Source organism: Pinus tabuliformis, chromosome 7 (assembly GCF_031772625.1).
Source record: "Pinus tabuliformis cultivar Carrire ecotype Pingquan chromosome 7, CPIR1, whole genome shotgun sequence".
Classification (NCBI taxonomy): domain Eukaryota; kingdom Viridiplantae; phylum Streptophyta; class Pinopsida; order Pinales; family Pinaceae; genus Pinus; species Pinus tabuliformis.
In genome coordinates, this window is record NC_142293.1 from 1,703,643,022 (window position 1) to 1,703,668,111 (window position 25,090).

At 44.4% G+C, this 25,090-nt stretch overlaps 1 pseudogene; it reads left to right on the forward strand.

Annotated features, from left to right (window-relative positions):
• Positions 1-23,778: 23,778 nt before the first annotated feature.
• On the forward strand, positions 23,779-24,482 carry LOC149255097 (signaling peptide TAXIMIN 2 pseudogene; annotated as a pseudogene).
• The last annotated feature ends 608 nt before the right edge of the window (positions 24,483-25,090 follow it).

The following is a 25,090-nucleotide window of genomic DNA, read 5'->3' on the forward strand; positions in this document are numbered from 1 at the left end:
GGTATGTGAAGGGTTTTCCATTGTTTCTCAACAATAAATAGGCCTTCGAGCCTCATTGTAATACAGTTCAGAACAGTTCAGAGGCATGTAGCCATCACATCTCTTCTCAGAGATAAGCTACCATCGCCCTAGCTAGTTTATTGCCATTTCTGTTTGTAAGCATATGTCAGTATTTTCCATTAATGAAATGAAGTATTATTTCCGCTGCATCTTTGTGTATATGGTTATCTCTGTAATTTGTTGCGTTCCTGTTAAATCTGGATCAGTGGTATCAGAGCGGTCTGCTTTTTCTCTGTTTTTCTTTGCATGTCCCCAACAAGGTCGGGATATAAGGAGTTAGGGCTTGAACTGGTTGAACCTTTGCAAGACCAGCCTCGCAAATCCCGACGGCCTCCCATGGCGGACGAGAAGAAAGACGAGGGGGCAGGAGATCCCATCAAAATCTTGCTCGAAGAAGCGCTCGAGCGACAACGGAACGCGATGATGGACAGCTTTGCGCAGATCCTTCAGCGGCTACCCAGAAGCGGCGCATCGGCTTCCAGCAGCTCCTCTGGAAACGCCACACCCTTTAAGGTACAAGTTAATTTTGAAATCCCCATATTCGAGGGTCAGATAGACGCCGATGCCGTAGATAAATGGTTAAATCTGCTAGAGGGTTATTTTTCTGTTCATGAATTTTCGAGTCGGAAAAGATTGTTTTTGCTCTTCTCAAAGCAGCCCCCCACGTCAAGGACTGGTGGGAAACCTACTGCGAGCAGAAGGATGAAAGTACTGGCTCACTATTTTCAGCCGCACCCACCTGGGATTCGTTCCGGGATGCCATCAAGGAGCAGTACTACCCTGTCGGAAGCTATGAGGATGAATACATAAAGTGGACCACGCTGCGGCAGGGAAGGGACCAAGATGTGCCGGAGTTCACCAATCTTTTCCATACCCTTCGCACAAAGTTGGGTATCAAGGATTCGGAGCAACATTTGATACTCAAATACCGTGGCTGCCTGCACAAGTACATCCAGGAAGAAATACAGTTCCTAAACATCCCCTCGCTCGGCGCAGCATACCGGTATGCCGTCAAAGTCGAGCAGAAGTTTAAACAAAAGAAGCGAGACTTTGGATCTGCGAATCCAAAGCAGGGGAAAGGTGCCCCTAAACCACAGAACAAAGGACAAAGCCAAGGCGGGACAGCCCAAGACAACCAGCTGAAGCTGCAAGCAAAGAGCAACGCCGCGAAGCCGAGAAAGGACACTGGAAAATGGTGCGAGTTCCATAAGAGCTCCACTCACAACACAAGTGAGTGTCGGGCCAAACAGTCACTGGTGGCTGAGCTAAAGGTTTCAGAATCAGATGCATGTTCCGACTCTGAGTCAGAACCCGATAAGGGGTATGAAAAAGGGAAGCAGATCATTGATGCGGATCCCAGCGCCACTGTTGCTACCGCAAAGATCCAGAAAAATGAACCCGAAGATCCAGAGGAGGAGGAGCGTCTCTTCCACTCCCAGATGTGGGTCAAGGGCTCCCCGATACAGTTCATTGTTGATAGCGGGAGTCAAAAGAACCTCATTTCGGCAGAGGTCGTGAAGCGGTTGGGCTTACCGACCACAGCACATCCACAACCATACACCATTGGGTGGCTTTACCAAGGGCGAGATCTTCGCGTGAGCCAGCAGTGTCGCCTTCCATACAACATCAAGCCCTTCACGGATGAGGTATTGTGTGACATTGCTCCCCTTGAAGTTTGTGATGTATTACTAGGACAACCATACTTGTGGAAGCGACATGCTGTGTATGAATCAAGGCCCCGTGCTGTTATTATTACATTGGGAAATAAGTTGTTCAGGATACCAGAGGTACCACCACCTGCCGCCATCTCTTTGATTACTGCAAAACAATGCAGTAAGATCATTTCCAAAACCAGGAAATTTGTTTTCCTGATGATACGCCCTCAAGGGAAGAAGAAGACAGTGGCCGCGGCCTCCAAACGAGGTCCCTCTGCACGGCAGCTACAAATGGACAAGATTGTGGAGGAGTACAAAGACATCTTCACCTCCCCGGCAGGGGTTCCTCTGCACTGTCAAGTCAAGCACTCCATTGATCTGACCCCAGGTGCGCCGCTACCCAATGGACCAATTTATCGGCGCTCCGTTCTGGAGAACAATGAAATCAAGAGGCAGATTCAGGAGCTCCTACAGAAAGGTCACATCCGTCCGAGTTCTTCGCCCTGTGGGAGCCCGATAGTGTTGGTACAGAAGAAGGATGGGACGTGGAGACTCTGTATTGACTATCGGGCGCTGAACAAGATCACTGTCCGTAATAGGTACCCGATCCCGCGGATTGATGACCTCCTAGACCAACTAAAGGGGGCGAAATATTTCAGCAAGATCGATCTGAAGTCAGGATATCACCAGGTACCAATTGAACCCTCAGATGTGTGGAAGACTGCCTTCAAATCCAAGGAGGGCCTCTTCGAATGGTTGGTCATGCCTTTCGGATTGACGAATGCTCCTGCAACCTTTATGAGGCTAATGGATGACATCTTGCGGCCATTCACCAACTCCTTTGTAGTAGTATACTTGGATGACATTCTGATCTTCAGCCAGAGTTGGGAAGAGCACCTCCACCACATCCGACAGGTTCTCCAAACACTGCGGCAACACAAGCTATGTGCCAATTTGGAGAAATGCACTTTTGGCATGACCGAGGTCCAGTATCTGGGATACATCATTGATGAACAGGGGGTGCATGTCGATCCAGCCAAGGTCCAAGTCATTCGGGATTGGCCCTCTCCAACCACTCTAACAGAGCTCCGCAGCTTTCTAGGTCTTGCCAACTTCTACCGCAGGTTTGTGTTGGGATTTTCTCATATTTCTTGGCCCTTGAGTCAAGTCACCAAGGGCGGGGCGAAAGCAAAATTCTTTTGGTCTGAATCTCAACAGAAGGCATTCAGGGAGTTGAAGGATCGCCTCTGCACGGCACCAGTGCTCGCGTTACCAGATTTACAACAACCATTTGAGGTCGAGACAGATGCCTCTGACTATGCTATTGGGGCAGTCCTTACTCAACATGGACATCCAGTGGCATATCACAGTGAAACACTTTCAGACACAGTCCGGAAGTACCCCACTTATGATAAAGAGATGTATTCCATTGTACAGGCCTGCCGACAATGGAAGCATTACATTTTGGGGAAGGAAACGGTCATCCACACAGACCACCGACCTCTGCAATTCATACAGACCCAAGGGAAATTGCAGAATGATCGCCATCAGAAGTGGTCTACATACCTGCAACAGTTTCACTTGAATATCAAGTATAAAAAGGGCAGCACCAATAATGTTGCAGATTGCCTCAGTCGACCACCGATCATGGCGCTAACCACCGTGCTCAACTCTTGCGGGCACGAGACTTCTGATTGGCCACTTCTCTACAAAAGCGACCCAGAATTCGGCCACACATACCAGACACTCTTGGAGGGTCGGCAGGTTGCAGATTTTCACCTCCAGGATGCCCTATTATGCCACCTCGGTCACCTTTGTGTTCCTTCAAGCGAGCGTGCCAAGATGATTTGGGAAGCACACTACAGTCGGGCTGCTGGGCATTTCGGGGTCGAGAAAACAGTGGCAGTACTGCAAAACTATTTCTATTGGCCGAATCTTCGACAGGATGTTGGGAAGTACATCCGATCATGTACTGCCTGTGCCATTGCCAAACCGACCATTAAGAAGCAAGGCCTCTATACCCCGTTGCCTACCCCTAGTCGACCTTGGGAATCCATCTCCATGGATTACATGTCAGGCCTTCCTTCCACTAAGCATGGAAATGACTGTGTTTTTGTGGTCGTCGACAGGTTCTCAAAGATGGCCATTATGATGGCCTGCAAGAAGAATATCACAGCAGAAGCCACTGCTAAACTCTTCTTTGAACGAGTGTGGGTGCACTTTGGGATCCCACAGTCTATCATCTCAGATCGGGACAGTCGGTTTCTCAGCACATTTTGGTCCAGTCTCTGGTCAATGCTGGACACCAAACTCACGAAGTCCACAGCCTTCCATCCTCAAACTGATGGCCAGACAGAGGTTGTCAACAGGATGATTGTGCACATTCTGCGCATGTATAACTCAAAGCATCCACGCACATGGGACGAGAGCCTCCCCTATGTTCAGCACAGCTACAACCGAGCTCTTCACAGCTCCACTGGCCATAGCCCTTTTCAGGTGGGTTTAGGATTCCAGCCACTATGCCCCATTGATGTGGCCATGCCACTTGCAGCTACTCACATGAATTCAGCTCATGTCCAGTCCGAAACAGATAAGGCCACCAGCTTCATTGAGCGCATCCAACATATTCGCCAGCAGGTCCATGACATTCTTGAGAAATCAAATGCCAAGTACAAGCAGCGACATGATCAACACGGGTGCCACACAAGTTTCAGGTGGGCGACAAAGTCTGGTTGCATTTGCAAAAGGAACGCCTTACTGGAGCCTATCGGAAATTGAGACCACTTCGATATGGTCCTTACACCATTACTAAGGCTATGGGAGACAATGCATTTGAGCTCAGCATTCCCCCATTCCTTGGCCTGCACCCAGTGTTCAATGTGGACCGCCTTCGGCCATACTTTCCACCATTGCTAGACACATCCGACATTGCAGAACAGCTCAAACCCACAGAATTAAATCCAGATTGCATGGAACAAGCTGCAACTGATCGGATCATGGACACACAGATCAAGAACACTCGCCAACAGCATATCCAACTGTATCGAGTTGTCAAAGCAGGCCAACTCCTTCAGCAGGGCAAGTGGCTCACCAGGGAACAAGTTCAGCAGAGGTTTCCTCATCTCATGGAGGAGCTCAACGCAATGGGGACCATTGCTTCCTAAGGGGGGAGGAATGATCCAGGTGGATATTGGTGGCCACCTGCCAGGTCCACCTGGACCCCCACCATTGTCTTTCTCAGCATTTTCAGTTTCCTTAATTGTAGCACAGTTTACTATTTTTAGCAGTTTTTCGGGTCCTGAACTTCCGGAGCCGTTTTGAGGCCCTAAACGACGTTTTTTTGGAATTCTGGGGCGACCGAGCTCTATTGTTGCCTCCCAAAGTGGTAGTACTCGGATAGATCTTTCTAACGAGCTATCGTACGCGTCAAACGGAGATCGTATGCCAAAGTTACGACCCCGGGAAATTGATGTACCAATTTACCCAAACGGGGCCCACAATTTGGCGTTTCATCTTCTAGGGTTAGGTTTCGGTATGTGAAGGGTTTTCCATTGTTTCTCAACAATAAATAGGCCTTCGAGCCTCATTGTAATACAGTTCAGAACAGTTCAGAGGCATGTAGCCATCACATCTCTTCTCAGAGATAAGCTACCATCGCCCTAGCTAGTTTATTGCCATTTCTGTTTGTAAGCATATGTCAGTATTTTCCATTAATGAAATGAAGTATTATTTCCGCTGCATCTTTGTGTATATGGTTATCTCTGTAATTTGTTGCGTTCCTGTTTAAATCTGGATCAGTGGTATCAGAGCGGTCTGCTTTTTCTCTGTTTTTCTTTGCATGTCCCCAACAAGGTCGGGATATAAGGAGTTAGGGCTTGAACTGGTTGAACCTTTGCAAGACCAGCCTCGCAAATCCCGACGGCCTCCCATGGCGGACGAGAAGAAAGACGAGGGGGCAGGAGATCCCATCAAAATCTTGCTCGAAGAAGCGCTCGAGCGACAACGGAACGCGATGATGGACAGCTTTGCGCAGATCCTTCAGCGGCTACCCAGAAGCGGCGCATCGGCTTCCAGCAGCTCCTCTGGAAACGCCACACCCTTTAAGGTACAAGTTAATTTTGAAATCCCCATATTCGAGGGTCAGATAGACGCCGATGCCGTAGATAAATGGTTAAATCTGCTAGAGGGTTATTTTTCTGTTCATGAATTTTCGAGTCGGGAAAAGATTGTTTTTGCTCTTCTCAAAGCAGCCCCCCACGTCAAGGACTGGTGGGAAACCTACTGCGAGCAGAAGGATGAAAGTACTGGCTCACTATTTTCAGCCGCACCCACCTGGGATTCGTTCCGGGATGCCATCAAGGAGCAGTACTACCCTGTCGGAAGCTATGAGGATGAATACATAAAGTGGACCACGCTGCGGCAGGGAAGGGACCAAGATGTGCCGGAGTTCACCAATCTTTTCCATACCCTTCGCACAAAGTTGGGTATCAAGGATTCGGAGCAACATTTGATACTCAAATACCGTGGCTGCCTGCACAAGTACATCCAGGAAGAAATACAGTTCCTAAACATCCCCTCGCTCGGCGCAGCATACCGGTATGCCGTCAAAGTCGAGCAGAAGTTTAAACAAAAGAAGCGAGACTTTGGATCTGCGAATCCAAAGCAGGGGAAAGGTGCCCCTAAACCACAGAACAAAGGACAAAGCCAAGGCGGGACAGCCCAAGACAACCAGCTGAAGCTGCAAGCAAAGAGCAACGCCGCGAAGCCGAGAAAGGACACTGGAAAATGGTGCGAGTTCCATAAGAGCTCCACTCACAACACAAGTGAGTGTCGGGCCAAACAGTCACTGGTGGCTGAGCTAAAGGTTTCAGAATCAGATGCATGTTCCGACTCTGAGTCAGAACCCGATAAGGGGTATGAAAAAGGGAAGCAGATCATTGATGCGGATCCCAGCGCCACTGTTGCTACCGCAAAGATCCAGAAAAATGAACCCGAAGATCCAGAGGAGGAGGAGCGTCTCTTCCACTCCCAGATGTGGGTCAAGGGCTCCCCGATACAGTTCATTGTTGATAGCGGGAGTCAAAAGAACCTCATTTCGGCAGAGGTCGTGAAGCGGTTGGGCTTACCGACCACAGCACATCCACAACCATACACCATTGGGTGGCTTTACCAAGGGCGAGATCTTCGCGTGAGCCAGCAGTGTCGCCTTCCATACAACATCAAGCCCTTCACGGATGAGGTATTGTGTGACATTGCTCCCCTTGAAGTTTGTGATGTATTACTAGGACAACCATACTTGTGGAAGCGACATGCTGTGTATGAATCAAGGCCCCGTGCTGTTATTATTACATTGGGAAATAAGTTGTTCAGGATACCAGAGGTAGCACCACCTGCCGCCATCTCTTTGATTACTGCAAAACAATGCAGTAAGATCATTTCCAAAACCAGGAAATTTGTTTTCCTGATGATACGCCCTCAAGGGAAGAAGAAGACAGTGGCCGCGGCCTCCAAACGAGGTCCCTCTGCACGGCAGCTACAAATGGACAAGATTGTGGAGGAGTACAAAGACATCTTCACCTCCCCGGCAGGGGTTCCTCTGCACTGTCAAGTCAAGCACTCCATTGATCTGACCCCAGGTGCGCCGCTACCCAATGGACCAATTTATCGGCGCTCCGTTCTGGAGAACAATGAAATCAAGAGGCAGATTCAGGAGCTCCTACAGAAAGGTCACATCCGTCCGAGTTCTTCGCCCTGTGGGAGCCCGATAGTGTTGGTACAGAAGAAGGATGGGACGTGGAGACTCTGTATTGACTATCGGGCGCTGAACAAGATCACTGTCCGTAATAGGTACCCGATCCCGCGGATTGATGACCTCCTAGACCAACTAAAGGGGGCGAAATATTTCAGCAAGATCGATCTGAAGTCAGGATATCACCAGGTACCAATTGAACCCTCAGATGTGTGGAAGACTGCCTTCAAATCCAAGGAGGGCCTCTTCGAATGGTTGGTCATGCCTTTCGGATTGACGAATGCTCCTGCAACCTTTATGAGGCTAATGGATGACATCTTGCGGCCATTCACCAACTCCTTTGTAGTAGTATACTTGGATGACATTCTGATCTTCAGCCAGAGTTGGGAAGAGCACCTCCACCACATCCGACAGGTTCTCCAAACACTGCGGCAACACAAGCTATGTGCCAATTTGGAGAAATGCACTTTTGGCATGACCGAGGTCCAGTATCTGGGATACATCATTGATGAACAGGGGGTGCATGTCGATCCAGCCAAGGTCCAAGTCATTCGGGATTGGCCCTCTCCAACCACTCTAACAGAGCTCCGCAGCTTTCTAGGTCTTGCCAACTTCTACCGCAGGTTTGTGTTGGGATTTTCTCATATTTCTTGGCCCTTGAGTCAAGTCACCAAGGGCGGGGCGAAAGCAAAATTCTTTTGGTCTGAATCTCAACAGAAGGCATTCAGGGAGTTGAAGGATCGCCTCTGCACGGCACCAGTGCTCGCGTTACCAGATTTACAACAACCATTTGAGGTCGAGACAGATGCCTCTGACTATGCTATTGGGGCAGTCCTTACTCAACATGGACATCCAGTGGCATATCACAGTGAAACACTTTCAGACACAGTCCGGAAGTACCCCACTTATGATAAAGAGATGTATTCCATTGTACAGGCCTGCCGACAATGGAAGCATTACATTTTGGGGAAGGAAACGGTCATCCACACAGACCACCGACCTCTGCAATTCATACAGACCCAAGGGAAATTGCAGAATGATCGCCATCAGAAGTGGTCTACATACCTGCAACAGTTTCACTTGAATATCAAGTATAAAAAGGGCAGCACCAATAATGTTGCAGATTGCCTCAGTCGACCACCGATCATGGCGCTAACCACCGTGCTCAACTCTTGCGGGCACGAGACTTCTGATTGGCCACTTCTCTACAAAAGCGACCCAGAATTCGGCCACACATACCAGACACTCTTGGAGGGTCGGCAGGTTGCAGATTTTCACCTCCAGGATGCCCTATTATGCCACCTCGGTCACCTTTGTGTTCCTTCAAGCGAGCGTGCCAAGATGATTTGGGAAGCACACTACAGTCGGGCTGCTGGGCATTTCGGGGTCGAGAAAACAGTGGCAGTACTGCAAAACTATTTCTATTGGCCGAATCTTCGACAGGATGTTGGGAAGTACATCCGATCATGTACTGCCTGTGCCATTGCCAAACCGACCATTAAGAAGCAAGGCCTCTATACCCCGTTGCCTACCCCTAGTCGACCTTGGGAATCCATCTCCATGGATTACATGTCAGGCCTTCCTTCCACTAAGCATGGAAATGACTGTGTTTTTGTGGTCGTCGACAGGTTCTCAAAGATGGCCATTATGATGGCCTGCAAGAAGAATATCACAGCAGAAGCCACTGCTAAACTCTTCTTTGAACGAGTGTGGGTGCACTTTGGGATCCCACAGTCTATCATCTCAGATCGGGACAGTCGGTTTCTCAGCACATTTTGGTCCAGTCTCTGGTCAATGCTGGACACCAAACTCACGAAGTCCACAGCCTTCCATCCTCAAACTGATGGCCAGACAGAGGTTGTCAACAGGATGATTGTGCACATTCTGCGCATGTATAACTCAAAGCATCCACGCACATGGGACGAGAGCCTCCCCTATGTTCAGCACAGCTACAACCGAGCTCTTCACAGCTCCACTGGCCATAGCCCTTTTCAGGTGGGTTTAGGATTCCAGCCACTATGCCCCATTGATGTGGCCATGCCACTTGCAGCTACTCACATGAATTCAGCTCATGTCCAGTCCGAAACAGATAAGGCCACCAGCTTCATTGAGCGCATCCAACATATTCGCCAGCAGGTCCATGACATTCTTGAGAAATCAAATGCCAAGTACAAGCAGCGACATGATCAACACCGGGTGCCACACAAGTTTCAGGTGGGCGACAAAGTCTGGTTGCATTTGCAAAAGGAACGCCTTACTGGAGCCTATCGGAAATTGAGACCACTTCGATATGGTCCTTACACCATTACTAAGGCTATGGGAGACAATGCATTTGAGCTCAGCATTCCCCCATTCCTTGGCCTGCACCCAGTGTTCAATGTGGACCGCCTTCGGCCATACTTTCCACCATTGCTAGACACATCCGACATTGCAGAACAGCTCAAACCCACAGAATTAAATCCAGATTGCATGGAACAAGCTGCAACTGATCGGATCATGGACACACAGATCAAGAACACTCGCCAACAGCATATCCAACTGTATCGAGTTGTCAAAGCAGGCCAACTCCTTCAGCAGGGCAAGTGGCTCACCAGGGAACAAGTTCAGCAGAGGTTTCCTCATCTCATGGAGGAGCTCAACGCAATGGGGACCATTGCTTCCTAAGGGGGGAGGAATGATCCAGGTGGATATTGGTGGCCACCTGCCAGGTCCACCTGGACCCCCACCATTGTCTTTCTCAGCATTTTCAGTTTCCTTAATTGTAGCACAGTTTACTATTTTTAGCAGTTTTTCGGGTCCTGAACTTCCGGAGCCGTTTTGAGGCCCTAAACGACGTTTTTTTGGAATTCTGGGGCGACCGAGCCCTATTGTTGCCTCCCAAAGTGGTAGTACTCGGATAGATCTTTCTAACGAGCTATCGTACGCGTCAAACGGAGATCGTATGCCAAAGTTACGACCCCGGGAAATTGATGTACCAATTTACCCAAACGGGGCCCACAATTTGGCGTTTCATCTTCTAGGGTTAGGTTTCGGTATGTGAAGGGTTTTCCATTGTTTCTCAACAATAAATAGGCCTTCGAGCCTCATTGTAATACAGTTCAGAGGCATGTAGCCATCACATCTCTTCTCAGAGATAAGCTACCATCGCCCTAGCTAGTTTATTGCCATTTCTGTTTGTAAGCATATGTCAGTATTTTCCATTAATGAAATGAAGTATTATTTCCGCTGCATCTTTGTGTATATGGTTATCTCTGTAATTTGTTGCGTTCCTGTTTAAATCTGGATCAGTGGTATCAGAGCGGTCTGCTTTTTCTCTGTTTTTCTTTGCATGTCCCCAACAAGGTCGGGATATAAGGAGTTAGGGCTTGAACTGGTTGAACCTTTGCAAGACCAGCCTCGCAAATCCCGACGGCCTCCCATGGCGGACGAGAAGAAAGACGAGGGGGCAGGAGATCCCATCAAAATCTTGCTCGAAGAAGCGCTCGAGCGACAACGGAACGCGATGATGGACAGCTTTGCGCAGATCCTTCAGCGGCTACCCAGAAGCGGCGCATCGGCTTCCAGCAGCTCCTCTGGAAACGCCACACCCTTTAAGGTACAAGTTAATTTTGAAATCCCCATATTCGAGGGTCAGATAGACGCCGATGCCGTAGATAAATGGTTAAATCTGCTAGAGGGTTATTTTTCTGTTCATGAATTTTCGAGTCGGGAAAAGATTGTTTTTGCTCTTCTCAAAGCAGCCCCCCACGTCAAGGACTGGTGGGAAACCTACTGCGAGCAGAAGGATGAAAGTACTGGCTCACTATTTTCAGCCGCACCCACCTGGGATTCGTTCCGGGATGCCATCAAGGAGCAGTACTACCCTGTCGGAAGCTATGAGGATGAATACATAAAGTGGACCACGCTGCGGCAGGGAAGGGACCAAGATGTGCCGGAGTTCACCAATCTTTTCCATACCCTTCGCACAAAGTTGGGTATCAAGGATTCGGAGCAACATTTGATACTCAAATACCGTGGCTGCCTGCACAAGTACATCCAGGAAGAAATACAGTTCCTAAACATCCCCTCGCTCGGCGCAGCATACCGGTATGCCGTCAAAGTCGAGCAGAAGTTTAAACAAAAGAAGCGAGACTTTGGATCTGCGAATCCAAAGCAGGGGAAAGGTGCCCCTAAACCACAGAACAAAGGACAAAGCCAAGGCGGGACAGCCCAAGACAACCAGCTGAAGCTGCAAGCAAAGAGCAACGCCGCGAAGCCGAGAAAGGACACTGGAAAATGGTGCGAGTTCCATAAGAGCTCCACTCACAACACAAGTGAGTGTCGGGCCAAACAGTCACTGGTGGCTGAGCTAAAGGTTTCAGAATCAGATGCATGTTCCGACTCTGAGTCAGAACCCGATAAGGGGTATGAAAAAGGGAAGCAGATCATTGATGCGGATCCCAGCGCCACTGTTGCTACCGCAAAGATCCAGAAAAATGAACCCGAAGATCCAGAGGAGGAGGAGCGTCTCTTCCACTCCCAGATGTGGGTCAAGGGCTCCCCGATACAGTTCATTGTTGATAGCGGGAGTCAAAAGAACCTCATTTCGGCAGAGGTCGTGAAGCGGTTGGGCTTACCGACCACAGCACATCCACAACCATACACCATTGGGTGGCTTTACCAAGGGCGAGATCTTCGCGTGAGCCAGCAGTGTCGCCTTCCATACAACATCAAGCCCTTCACGGATGAGGTATTGTGTGACATTGCTCCCCTTGAAGTTTGTGATGTATTACTAGGACAACCATACTTGTGGAAGCGACATGCTGTGTATGAATCAAGGCCCCGTGCTGTTATTATTACATTGGGAAATAAGTTGTTCAGGATACCAGAGGTACCACCACCTGCCGCCATCTCTTTGATTACTGCAAAACAATGCAGTAAGATCATTTCCAAAACCAGGAAATTTGTTTTCCTGATGATACGCCCTCAAGGGAAGAAGAAGACAGTGGCCGCGGCCTCCAAACGAGGTCCCTCTGCACGGCAGCTACAAATGGACAAGATTGTGGAGGAGTACAAAGACATCTTCACCTCCCCGGCAGGGGTTCCTCTGCACTGTCAAGTCAAGCACTCCATTGATCTGACCCCAGGTGCGCCGCTACCCAATGGACCAATTTATCGGCGCTCCGTTCTGGAGAACAATGAAATCAAGAGGCAGATTCAGGAGCTCCTACAGAAAGGTCACATCCGTCCGAGTTCTTCGCCCTGTGGGAGCCCGATAGTGTTGGTACAGAAGAAGGATGGGACGTGGAGACTCTGTATTGACTATCGGGCGCTGAACAAGATCACTGTCCGTAATAGGTACCCGATCCCGCGGATTGATGACCTCCTAGACCAACTAAAGGGGGCGAAATATTTCAGCAAGATCGATCTGAAGTCAGGATATCACCAGGTACCAATTGAACCCTCAGATGTGTGGAAGACTGCCTTCAAATCCAAGGAGGGCCTCTTCGAATGGTTGGTCATGCCTTTCGGATTGACGAATGCTCCTGCAACCTTTATGAGGCTAATGGATGACATCTTGCGGCCATTCACCAACTCCTTTGTAGTAGTATACTTGGATGACATTCTGATCTTCAGCCAGAGTTGGGAAGAGCACCTCCACCACATCCGACAGGTTCTCCAAACACTGCGGCAACACAAGCTATGTGCCAATTTGGAGAAATGCACTTTTGGCATGACCGAGGTCCAGTATCTGGGATACATCATTGATGAACAGGGGGTGCATGTCGATCCAGCCAAGGTCCAAGTCATTCGGGATTGGCCCTCTCCAACCACTCTAACAGAGCTCCGCAGCTTTCTAGGTCTTGCCAACTTCTACCGCAGGTTTGTGTTGGGATTTTCTCATATTTCTTGGCCCTTGAGTCAAGTCACCAAGGGCGGGGCGAAAGCAAAATTCTTTTGGTCTGAATCTCAACAGAAGGCATTCAGGGAGTTGAAGGATCGCCTCTGCACGGCACCAGTGCTCGCGTTACCAGATTTACAACAACCATTTGAGGTCGAGACAGATGCCTCTGACTATGCTATTGGGGCAGTCCTTACTCAACATGGACATCCAGTGGCATATCACAGTGAAACACTTTCAGACACAGTCCGGAAGTACCCCACTTATGATAAAGAGATGTATTCCATTGTACAGGCCTGCCGACAATGGAAGCATTACATTTTGGGGAAGGAAACGGTCATCCACACAGACCACCGACCTCTGCAATTCATACAGACCCAAGGGAAATTGCAGAATGATCGCCATCAGAAGTGGTCTACATACCTGCAACAGTTTCACTTGAATATCAAGTATAAAAAGGGCAGCACCAATAATGTTGCAGATTGCCTCAGTCGACCACCGATCATGGCGCTAACCACCGTGCTCAACTCTTGCGGGCACGAGACTTCTGATTGGCCACTTCTCTACAAAAGCGACCCAGAATTCGGCCACACATACCAGACACTCTTGGAGGGTCGGCAGGTTGCAGATTTTCACCTCCAGGATGCCCTATTATGCCACCTCGGTCACCTTTGTGTTCCTTCAAGCGAGCGTGCCAAGATGATTTGGGAAGCACACTACAGTCGGGCTGCTGGGCATTTCGGGGTCGAGAAAACAGTGGCAGTACTGCAAAACTATTTCTATTGGCCGAATCTTCGACAGGATGTTGGGAAGTACATCCGATCATGTACTGCCTGTGCCATTGCCAAACCGACCATTAAGAAGCAAGGCCTCTATACCCCGTTGCCTACCCCTAGTCGACCTTGGGAATCCATCTCCATGGATTACATGTCAGGCCTTCCTTCCACTAAGCATGGAAATGACTGTGTTTTTGTGGTCGTCGACAGGTTCTCAAAGATGGCCATTATGATGGCCTGCAAGAAGAATATCACAGCAAAAGCCACTGCTAAACTCTTCTTTGAACGAGTGTGGGTGCACTTTGGGATCCCACAGTCTATCATCTCAGATCGGGACAGTCGGTTTCTCAGCACATTTTGGTCCAGTCTCTGGTCAATGCTGGACACCAAACTCACGAAGTCCACAGCCTTCCACCCTCAAACTGATGGCCAGACAGAGGTTGTCAACAGGATGATTGTGCACATTCTGCGCATGTATAACTCAAAGCATCCACGCACATGGGACGAGAGCCTCCCCTATGTTCAGCACAGCTACAACCGAGCTCTTCACAGCTCCACTGGCCATAGCCCTTTTCAGGTGGGTTTAGGATTCCAGCCACTATGCCCCATCGATGTGGCCATGCCACTTGCAGCTACTCACATGAATTCAGCTCATGTCCAGTCCGAAACAGATAAGGCCACCAGCTTCATTGAGCGCATCCAACATATTCGCCAGCAGGTCCATGACATTCTTGAGAAATCAAATGCCAAGTACAAGCAGCGACATGATCAACACCGGGTGCCACACAAGTTTCAGGTGGGCGACAAAGTCTGGTTGCATTTGCAAAAGGAACGCCTTACTGGAGCCTATCGGAAATTGAGACCACTTCGATATGGTCCTTACACCATTACTAAGGCTATGGGAGACAATGCATTTGAGCTCAGCATTCCCCCATTCCTTGGCCTGCACCCAGTGTTCAATGTGGACCGCCTTCGGCCATACTTTCCACCATTGCTAGACACATCCGACATTGCAGAACAGCTCAAACCCACAGAATTAAATCCCGATTGCATGGAACAAGCTGCAACTGATCGGATCATGGACACACAGATCAAGAACACTCGCCAACAGCATATCCAACTGTATCGAGTTGTCAAAGCAGGCCAACTCCTTCAGCAGGGCAAGTGGCTCACCAGGGAACAAGTTCAGCAGAGGTTTCCTCATCTCATGGAGGAGCTCAACGCAATGGGGACCATTGCTTCCTAAGGGGGGAGGAATGATCCAGGTGGATATTGGTGGCCACCTGCCAGGTCCACCTGGACCCCCACCATTGTCTTTCTCAGCATTTTCAGTTTCCTTAATTGTAGCACAGTTTACTATTTTTAGCAGTTTTTCGGGTCCTGAACTTCCGGAGCCGTTTTGAGGCCCTAAACGACGTTTTTTTTGGAATTCTGGGGCAACCGAGCCCTATTGTTGCCTCCCAAAGTGGTAGTACTCGGATAGATCTTTCTAACGAGCTATCGTACGCGTCAAACGGAGATCGTATGCCAAAGTTACGACCCCGGGAAATTGATGTACCAATTTACCCAAACGGGGCCCACAATTTGGCGTTTCATCTTCTAGGGTTAGGTTTCGGTATGTGAAGGGTTTTCCATTGTTTCTCAACAATAAATAGGCCTTCGAGCCTCATTGTAATACAGTTCAGAACAGTTCAGAGGCATGTAGCCATCACATCTCTTCTCAGAGATAAGCTACCATCGCCCTAGCTAGTTTATTGCCATTTCTGTTTGTAAGCATATGTCAGTATTTTCCATTAATGAAATGAAGTATTATTTCCGCTGCATCTTTGTGTATATGGTTATCTCTGTAATTTGTTGCGTTCCTAGTTAAATCTGGATCAATGGGCTTAAGTACTTATGCATTATAAATTATTGGGCCGAGGGTCCAGTCCCTCCAAAAGTTAGAGAAATGCTCTGAGCCCCTCTAATTTGATAGATACCTTGGCACTTATTATTTTGATAGATAAATTATTTTGACTTTGCTTGCTTGATGCGCCTTCCATGTGATACATGCCTTTGCCTTGTGATGAAAGTAAAAGATTTACACATTTAGACATATCATTCACCACATATTATTCTGCAACCATCATTTACCTACCCTACCTACTTTACCCTATCATTTTCACTTCTTTATTAGGGTGCACTTACACTGGCAAACCCTTATCAAACCTTTTTTTCTTTTACATGGTAATACCTATCTAAGTGTACAATTATTACATCTAAAGGCTCAGATTAAACTGTTGAGCTCCTTTTTTTACTCTACCTACCTACTTATCTGCCAAGATTACATTGTTTGGTCAGATCTTTATTCTCTATTTTTACAACATGAAATTGAAAAATGAAATAGCCAAGCTTAAATTGTTTGAATAATCATGAATTGTGGCATAGGTGACAAGCTGCACACAATTGTTTATTATACAAAAGTGAAAGAGTAGTGACATTTAGACTTGCACACTTTCCTGGTCTTTTATTTTTTATGGGGTTCATTTTCTTTTGTTTTTTTACCATCTTTTTATTTCTTTTCACCTTTTGATTTTTCTTTTAGGTTATACCCTCTTTACATTTTTAAAATGTTTTGATTTTCTACAAATATGGAAAACCTTTGCAACAAGTAAAGGTATGAACATATTACATAGCTCATCAAGTCAATAATGATATATGACACCTATTGGTATTGGGGCATAACAAATTCCATGGAAATGACCTCACATTTCATTCTAGAATTGGAATAGATTGCAACAAACTAGCTAGGTGCTTACACTCAACTTTCATTTGCTGATAGTCCAAACATTTCACAACAAACTCAGCCACCTATTTCTTCAAGTTCGGCCAATGATAGGAAACTTCTTAACAACTGTAAAAGTCTTCTGATATCCCAGGTGGCCTGAATATGGCTTGAGATGAAACTCCCTCAAGATAAGATTCTTGAGATCACTGCTATCTGGCACATAAATCTTGTTCCTAAATCTCACTAAGCCATCTTCCATGAGATGATACTCCTCATCCCTATCACCTTCACCATGTTGCTGCAATCTCTACTTTAGCTATTGATACCTCTAATCATGTTTCCCTCCTACAAATCTATCCCATAAGAGCTCACAGATGGAATATGATTCACCTACACTCTCCTACTAAGAGCATATGCAACTCCATTCTCCTTACCCTTGATTTACCTAATCTCATATTCAAACTCATTGAGGGTTGCCAAACATTTAGCTTGCTTGAAATTCATATTGGGTTGGTCAAACAAGTACCTCAACCCACTATGATCACTCATCAAGACAAACCTCCTACCAAGAAAATAATGTCTCCACATCTTCAATGCATGAATTATAACTTCCAACTCAATATCATGAGTCACATAGTTCTGCTTGTGGTCATTCAACTTCTTTAACTCATAGCAAACTCGTGTCCTTCTTGCATCAGGAATCCACCAAGTCCATCCTTGCAAGAATTTGTACAAACCACAAACTCCTTATCAAAATCTTCAATCTTCAAGATTGGAGCATTTGTAAGCAAATGCTTCAACTACTTAGAACTAGTTGCACACTCTTCAGTCCATTAAAACTTATTCCCTTTCCTATCCAAAGATGTAATAGGATAGCCATTCCATGAGAAGTTCTTGATAAAATGCCTATAATAACCTGCTAATCTCATGAATGATCTGACCTCATCCACATTCCTAGGAGTTGGCCACTCCATGATAGCTTTGATCTTTTATGGGTCCATTCATATCCCTTCCTTGAAAACAACATGTCCCAAGTAGAGAATCTAAGACTGAGGGAAACTACACTTGTTGAGCTTGGCATACAACTCATGCTCTCTCAACAATATCAACACTGTTGGTAGGTGCTCTATATGTTATTCCTCGTTCTTGGAATATATCAATATATCATCAATAAACACTATCACAAACTTGTCCAGGTAAGGACGCAACACATTGTCCATCAAACATATGAAAGTGGTTGGAGCATTAGTAAGACCAAACAAAACCACCACAAACTCATAATTCCCATAAGGAATGCAGTGTTGTAGATTCCTTATTATTTTACATGCACCTGACGATATCTTGACCTCAAATCAATCTTTGAAAATATTGTTGCTCCCTTACAATGAACAAAAAATTCATCAATCTACAACAATGGATACATGTTCTTGATGGTCACCTTATTTAGTTTCTTATAATCTCTGCACAATCTGAGAGTACCATCCTTCTTCACAAACAACATTGGTGCACCCGAAGGCGACACACTTTTCCTTATGTATAATTTATCAAACATTTCCTTAAGCTACAACTTCAATTCCACCAACTCTGGATGAGTGCTCCCCTTGTAAATTAGAATATATAACAATTCAACATTCCAGGCGATCTGGTAAAACACTGCAAATTTTTTGGCCAATTTGGGTTGTAGAACACAAAATTTTATTTTGGATGAGGTATGGCCTTTGTCTGTCCAGGTTGACAACATGGAACAACTACAAGATTTGTTAGATTCTGGTTAGTTAGTCCCTGATGGGGGTGCGTACACTGTAGGAAACAGAACTCTATTGGAAATTATGTCCCCACTACACCTGTCATCTTCTTAGCGTGGTGTGGCATCAAACCGATGTTAAATCTTGGAGTGGGTAGCTGTTATCGCATCGTTATAAATGCAGAGGTAATGCACTAGGGTGGAAAAGGAATTTGCATAATGGGAATGGAGGTGAGGGTAATTTATCATCCTCATTCACATGTGTTCATTTGATACCAACTCCTTCGGTTTTATGCTGGCATGTAGTGGAGATCTGTCCTGTTTGTGTGAGTATAGTATTTTGGTAACTCTCATCCAGACTAAAGGATTTGTTGAGTCAATGCTTTTTATTGTATATTTGTACGTGACAAAGGTTGGGCTCGTCTTTGAGTTGGTGGCCATCCGTTCAAATTCACCCTTTCTGGATAACAATCCTCAAGGTATTTCTTACCTTGGCACAATTCTTGCTTTTAAGTGTTGGTATCCTAGTTACATCTCTTTGTGGTTTTGAAATTAAGGGAAATATAATTCTGGTTATGGAGTCGTGGTGCATATTTAAGGTTTTACACAAACTTCTCTTGATTTCGTTACTGGTAATTATAGGCTTGTGACTGGGGATATCAATTTGTTAATTATGGTCACAAGAGTTTGGTATAGTCCGATTTTTACCCTATTCTTGGTGTCATTTCCTTTGAGCGCAAGTAATCAAAGTGTTGTCAAGGGTAGTATGATTATCTGGAATGATCGAAAATTATTTTTTGTGTGGATCTGGTCTGTTAATTGTCTTATGTCATTAAAGTGAAATGCCTTCCAAAGCTTGCTTGACCTTTCTCCTCTAGTTTGGAACTTAAGGGATGACTTGGTAATTTTTTGGTTTGGGATTAAAGGGTCGACAGTTTGTCTATTTGAATTTTACTTTGTTCGTGGTTCCATTAGTGCATGTATACATGGTTCCTTTTCTTATACAATTATGCCCCCTCGACAGAGAATGGAGGTCATAAGAGGAGTAGGCAATGTTGGGTTCAAACGAACTCAAACTTTTTCCTATGACTCCATGGCACTGTTTTTATCTAGTCCCCCTTGAAGTGTGGAGAGATATTATGTTGTTGGAATCAGATGAATAAGGGGATCACCCCTATTATTCCGATTCAGAGATTGTTGAAGATGGTTTCAAATGAGTTCCAAATCTGGGATGTTTTCGGAAGAAGAGACTTCATTTCTTGCACTCCTTGTCCCTGTATCAACAAATGGACACATTGCTACACTTAATCTTTAGGGACAAACAAGTAGAAAACTACAATGTTTTCTATGGTTTAGAGGATATTAAACACATGTTAAGGCATAATAAATCTTGTCTTGAATATATTGACTCTCGTCTGAGTAGGGTTGAAGTTTTTTTGGTCTCAAACTCTGCTTCAAGTGACCTCATAGATCATTCTAACCCTACGAATCCACCTATGGACAATGCTCCAGATCTTACAATTATTTCTTCAGACCAAGACTCATCGCTGGTATCAAAGTTTCTGTTTTCTTTTCATCGAAATTGTTTCAAGGATATTGTCAATATTCTTCATCTTTAGTACAGAAACATGTGGAATCCTAAGGTGTTTTTTTTATCATTTCATAGATGTGCAAATGATTGGGTATGAATAGGATATTAAAGATTATTTTACATACCAACTTTCATGCTCCCATATTGTGGTTTCCTTTTCTTTTTGTAACCACTTTGCTTCTAGCAGGGGTATGCGGTCAATTTTCCATAGATGATCTCAACATGTTTGTGGAAAGGCTTGTTGATTATGCTAGACACCTGTTGGACATTTCTTTAAAAACATCAACACAAGGTTTTTTGTGGGTTGTTGGTTTTTGGAATTGGATATTGTGATGCTCATGGGTGTTGGAATGTTCGACTTTTTTCTTATGTTTTATGTCAACGATGTCACAAGGTTGACTCTATGGATGCCTTACACTTTTGGATGCATGACACTTGGTCTAATTGATGTTGTTACTCAAAACTGTGGATGGTCTGGGATTATGAACTCTCATATATTTTCATTTGGCTACAATATGTTTGTTATCTTGAGAATGTTGTTTTAAGTTTAGTCAAATATAGCTCTCTAGGTGCTAGATAAAATAGTGAAGTCAAGTCTTCTTTGACTTCTTTATTGTTTAGAGGATATCTATATCTTTTTGTTTTATTTGCTACCATGAAAAGCCAAGGGATATGATGTAATCTGGGTTTACTATTTTTTTGATGAAATATAAAATTTGCCAACTAACAAAAAAAAAGTCACAAAATATAAAAAAATAAATTATCAAACCAACGCATATCACACTAGCATTATAAAATTAATTATATTATAAATAACATTATAGTAATTTTTATTTTTTTAATAAAAAACATTGATATCGTAAATTATGTCTAAGCCACATTAAAATAAAACAAATTTCAAATTCCGTCAGAGATCAGAGATCCTCATTGAAACAAAACAAATTCCATCAGATCAGAGATCCGTTGAAAAGAGTAGGTTATCTTAAGAAGTAATTAGCTTATCTTATTTTATTTTGAATGCATTGTTTATGCTTACAAATTCCATCAAATCAAAGATATGTTGAAAAGAATAGGTTATCTTAAAAAAGTAGCCAACTTATCTTATTTTATTAGCATCTTATCTTATTAGTCCATGCCGCATGCAAGGCAGGGACTATAGTAATCGAAATGATGGCCTTTAACATTAATTTAAGGTGGTTAGTCCCTACCGCTGTGCACTGAGCATAACTGAGCATATATTTGATCATAGCTTTGCACTTCATAGTCTCATTTGGCCTCTTCCCGAGGCATAGCATATATTATGTGTATTTTTTCATTCGTTTATTTCACCATTGTAAACTAATGCTGGCATTATTTCCCTGGCATGAAATGTTTGGTTTGTGGTTTGGATATATCTCCTATGTCTATATCTCGTGTGACATATGTCTTATATGTCTATAAGAGACATATCTTGTAAGTTACGCGGCACGCCACAAACATGCCACCAGACCACACAAAGACCAAACCACATGGCCCTATGCATGTATTGGCTCATATTGCAGCGTTGGTGCAGATCCCAGACTTGACTCGTGGGGAAGCAAGAAATCACACTGGTACATTCACTAGTGATTCAAATATCTATAACTATGCCTTGGCTTATGCACCTTAAACCAGATCTTTTGTTGGTTCTGGGTCAAATGCTATCGAAATTGGATGCTATGGAGGCAAACGAAGAGGTTGTGGTTCACCCAGTTTACTTGGTTGAAGCAACATAATCATAAGCAGTTGAATCAAAAACAGTTCAGGCAGAGGCTATGATAGATTTAGGACTAGGTTGAGTAGATCCACCCAACATCTCGCAAATTATATATATATATATATATATATATATATATATATATATATATAGAAGAGCAGGAAGGGCAGGTCCGTGATCAAGGGAAGCCAGCTCCTGCTAATCTCCATCCATTTCTGCCAATACCTTCCAACCAACAACTATGTCATTTGAATTGATGCCTCTTCAACATCAGTTTGATATAGCATTTAAAGTCACGCCAAGGGCCGTGTCACAGGATCGCGGGTACATATTACAACTCCCCTTTTGCAGTGTCAAACTCTGCTAGTCTATCAACTTCATAGTTGTACTTTGGCAAGCAAGGGATTTTAAGAGTACCAGCCACAAAGTATCGAAAAGGGCCCAAGCGTTTATGGCACTTCTCTGATAATTATCAAATGTGCCTTACAAAAATGTTGTCACAGAGATTGTTACCACAGGGATTTGTCAAAACACTACCCCAACAAAGTTCTATACTGGTTATGAAGTTGCTACAGAGGAATCCGAGTTTGTTGGTCTCCACATTGTGCCTAGTGGAGGACACGAGCTCTACTCTCTGTAAAATTTCATCTTTTGTGCCTTGACACCGATCTAGTTGTCACATTAGTCACCCTCAATGTGTAGGAGTTCACTCATCTTGGCGATCTAAACCCTTACCACACAGAAAATAAAAAAAATAAAAAAACCTTGACATACCAACTAAACCTGATAGAGAAACCTCCCAGATCCAGAACAAAAAAACCTTGACATACCAGCTAAACCTGATAGAGAAGCCTCCTAGATCAAGAACAAGGCATTTTGTATACATGCATGTTGGCGCTCATTGCATAAGAGATGCCTGGTTGTAATGTAGGCCACCCTGTAGATTGTACTTAGTGTTTAATTATATAAATAATTCTTTTAATTGTTTTGTAATTGCGACAGCCATGCACCCTGTAATTGGTGTTTAATTATATAAATAATTCTTGTTTAATTACGTCGTAAGGCATTTCCCTTTGGGATTGACTTCCCTGTATGCCACTGTGTAATGTCTTCAGCCATTGATATGTTGTGTTAGATGATTAAAACAATCACTTCCGTCGGATCATTATAGGCTGTTGCGCATTGTAGGTTGGATCATTATACACTGGAAGTTAGTTATCCCTGTATGCCACTATGTAATGTCTTGAGCTGTTGATCCATTGTGTTACAGGATTAAAAAAACTCTCCTCCGTTGGATCATTATAGGCTGTTGTGCAATGTAGGTTGGATCATTATACATTGGAAATTAGTTAAATAACGTCTACGCTGGAAGTTAGTAGGATCATTATATAATGGAAGTTAGTTAAAGAACAACTCATACCACTCTGTATCCTACAGACGGTAAAAAGGCGAGAAAGCAAGCATGAGAAAGGCGAGAAGGCAAGCATGAGAATTTTTTTCATTTGTGTAAGTATTTCAATTTGTGAAGTATATTGCTGCTTCCAGACGAAAGTCGAGTAAGTGAACCTTGCAACACTAGGTATTAACAAGACCAGGTCCACATCAGAGACATGTTCTTCTAAGATGGAAGGAGCTTGCAATCTTCTAGAATGGAAGGAGCAAGCTGACCTCGTTGACGAACATCATCTGATAATGTAAATTATGTATAAACAACCCTCCATTGATCCGATCTATATTTGCATTGGAGAATTACTACATTCGCAGTCTCAGATCATACATAGATCTCAGTCAATAACATCATGCAGCAAAATTTATGAGATTCAGGTACTCAGACAAATGGGCCATTGCATAGGTTTTCATTGGGTCTTCCCTTTTCATTGTTGTCCCTCATCTTTGCAGTTTTGGGTGCATTCATCTAGATCTTGGGGTAAGTTTCCTTTTGCAAATCTCTCAACATATCCACTAATTTCTGGGTTCTTAAGAATTCAATTGTATGGCCAGTTGATTACAAGTCAATAACATCGTGCAGTAAAATTTCTGAGATTCAGGTACTCAGAGAAATGGGCGATTGCAGAGGTTTTCATTGGGTCTTCCCTTTGCATTGTTGTCCCTCATCTTTGCAGTTTTGGGTGCAATCATCTGGATCTTGGGGTAAGTTTCCTTTTGAAAATCTCTCAACATATCCACTAATTTTTGGGTTCTTAAGATTTAAATTGTATGGCCAGTTGATTACAAATTTCTGGAATATGAGTTTTTGTTGCCATATCTTGTATCAGTTTTGAATATTTCGATATTGACTTGCCTATGCCCATGTTGTATATGCATTTCAGGGCTGGTAAACATGGCAGTTGGTCTGTTAAAGCTTCCTCTTAAAGTGATGAGATGGTTCACTCACCAGATATCTTGCTATCCTGCTGAACATCACAATGTTTTCATTCTTTTCATCTGTCTCGATACTCTTATTCATGTTTGTAAATCAGAGTATTGTGTATTGTCTGTTCAAAATAATTTTAAGGTGGATTAGGTCAACAATATTGATCTTGAACGGTGTTCCATCCATTAGGGAGGATGTATTTTTAAGCGGAGGCAGAGCTTTATCTGTAAAAAGCAAAGTACAATAAGTTATTATCTGCAAAAATAGTAAGGAAAAAGAAGCTTCACAACCGTGAACTTCTTGTTTTTCATTAATAATGTAAAATTTTTAATGATTGGGATTTATAATTTTCTTTGTATTCAAATTGAATAATCGTAACCATTAATTTGTACATTTTTAACAGGTATTAAATTTTTAAAAGACGGCACTTCTTCAATTTAGTTAAATTTTGCATTAAGCTAAAAGAAATTGTATAAAAAAATGCAATCTTGGTTTCTGCAAGAGAATTGGTTATTGATACTCTTTCAACAACTTGGAGTTTATAGAAAATTGCAGTAATGTTGGTCTTGAGTTTTATACATTGTAATTTGTGCTAACACCTCTATCGAAGAGGTCCCATTAGCGATTCTGATATAAAGAGGAATCCCATTTGCTTCTGGGCCAGGAATTGTTGCTGCCTTCACCATCCCTGTCTTGCTGCCTTCACCATCCCTATCTCCAGGGTTGCTGAGGCAACCAGGGCTACACCAAAATACTAC